This window comes from Nothoprocta perdicaria, unplaced genomic scaffold (assembly GCF_003342845.1).
Source record: "Nothoprocta perdicaria isolate Ctin4 unplaced genomic scaffold, notPer1 scaffold_27, whole genome shotgun sequence".
NCBI lineage: Eukaryota > Metazoa > Chordata > Aves > Tinamiformes > Tinamidae > Nothoprocta > Nothoprocta perdicaria.
In genome coordinates this window covers 2171809-2173498 of record NW_020455499.1, presented here as the reverse complement: position 1 = coordinate 2173498, position 1690 = coordinate 2171809, and positions in this window count along the sequence as shown.

Genomic DNA, 1690 nt, shown 5'->3' with positions numbered 1-1690 from the left:
GCGGGCAGTTCTCCCGATTTCCCACCCCACCGACCCCCGTATCTGATCCTTTGAAGAGCTCAACACTACATAGGAAGTTCCCCCTTGCAGAGGGTGAAATACATTGCATGGTGAAAGCCAACGAGCTGGCGTAACACAGGGCCCATTCCAACCCTGTCTCCGAGGGTTTATGATTGACTGAGGCAATCTGAGGCACTGATGACATAAACTTACCCAGTCCACTAGGAATATCTACTCTCCGTTTCATATCTGTCACAACAGCCTCAAACCTGAATGTCACTGTTTCAGTTCATCAACACCCGACGCAATGATCAAACTGTTCATTGGGACCTTCTCCTTTCCTCAGTTGACCAGTGTGGCTTAATAAACTGAAATGATTCATGACATCCTGCTTATGAATRTTAATCTCCTTACCTTTTAATATTTTTAGTTTTAAAATTGAGCACAATTATTTAAATAAATCAATATTCACTTGGARTCTCAAGTTTTTCCAACCAGCTTAAACTATTCCTTGTTTTTCAGTTTCCTTCTAGGTCACCAAACTTAGAAACTACCTAAAGCAGACTGTTTTGACAGCTGCCCTATTAAAATACATGTTCTCTCCTAGTTTTTAGAATAAAAATAAATAAACACTGAGACTCCAAGTAAGCTAAATGTAACCACCAAAATACCTCCTGGTCTTTGAGATGCTCCATAGGAGAGCATTAAAGAGATCTGATTAATGAGAGAATCAGATATTACTGTTGAATTTCCAGAATTCCCTTACTAATGGTTACCTGTAGGGTTTGCTTAGGTAAATCTGAAATTAAAAATCAATATTATTGAGTGTCCACTGAAAGCAGATGAGAGTGACTCCAGCCAGAAGGGCCTGCTGTGCCCCAGCGTGTTCGGCCTCATGGATGGCCTGGCCTTGCCCCTTCCACCCAATACCGTCTGTCCTTCACGTGCCCTCTCCAAAGCCGCATTCTCGTTAGCTCACATCTCTCGTTGCTGCTATTTGTCTTGATCTGTGAGTTCTCAAGCTAGGTGCACATCTCGCTGTCAACAGGCCCGCTCGGACCCGCTAACTGGGCACCTGGCCGTGCCAGTTCAGCATCCAGATGCCAGAACGGGGGAGCAGGGTTCACCTCCCCGACTCGTTTTCCTGCTTTACCCTTTCCAGGRCTGGAAGGGTTCATATCAATACCTGCATGTGCAGGGAGATAAACAGGAATACAATTGACTTCTCGGGGAAAAAAAAGGCTCTGATTTATCTCGCTGTAACAAGCGTATATGGCCTCTTTCATAAATCTGGGCCAATTCAGGCACAGTCACCAGCGCAAGAAATGCTGGAGGCTTCAAGGGAGAATCCCGAGAGGAAATGTGCCTGCTTCAAAGGCAGYGGCAGAAAGGACCAGCAAACAGCTTGGAAGCTCTGGCATTTGGCTGTTCCTGCCTGAAGAGACAGAGTTGGAACCACCAAGGCCCAGAATCAGCCCAACTGGCAGCAAATGAGAGAGACGTGCCCAGCACCTCTCCCGCTGCTTGCCTCTATATGCTGTTATTCCAGTGCATTCCTCCCCCACGCATACGCAACTTATGTCCTAAAGGAGTTCCTTCTCTTACCCTAAAGGCAACAACAACAAAAAAAGGCAATTGCAAATACTGATATAGCAGAAGCTTGAACTGAATCTTTTGGAGCCATCAGTTT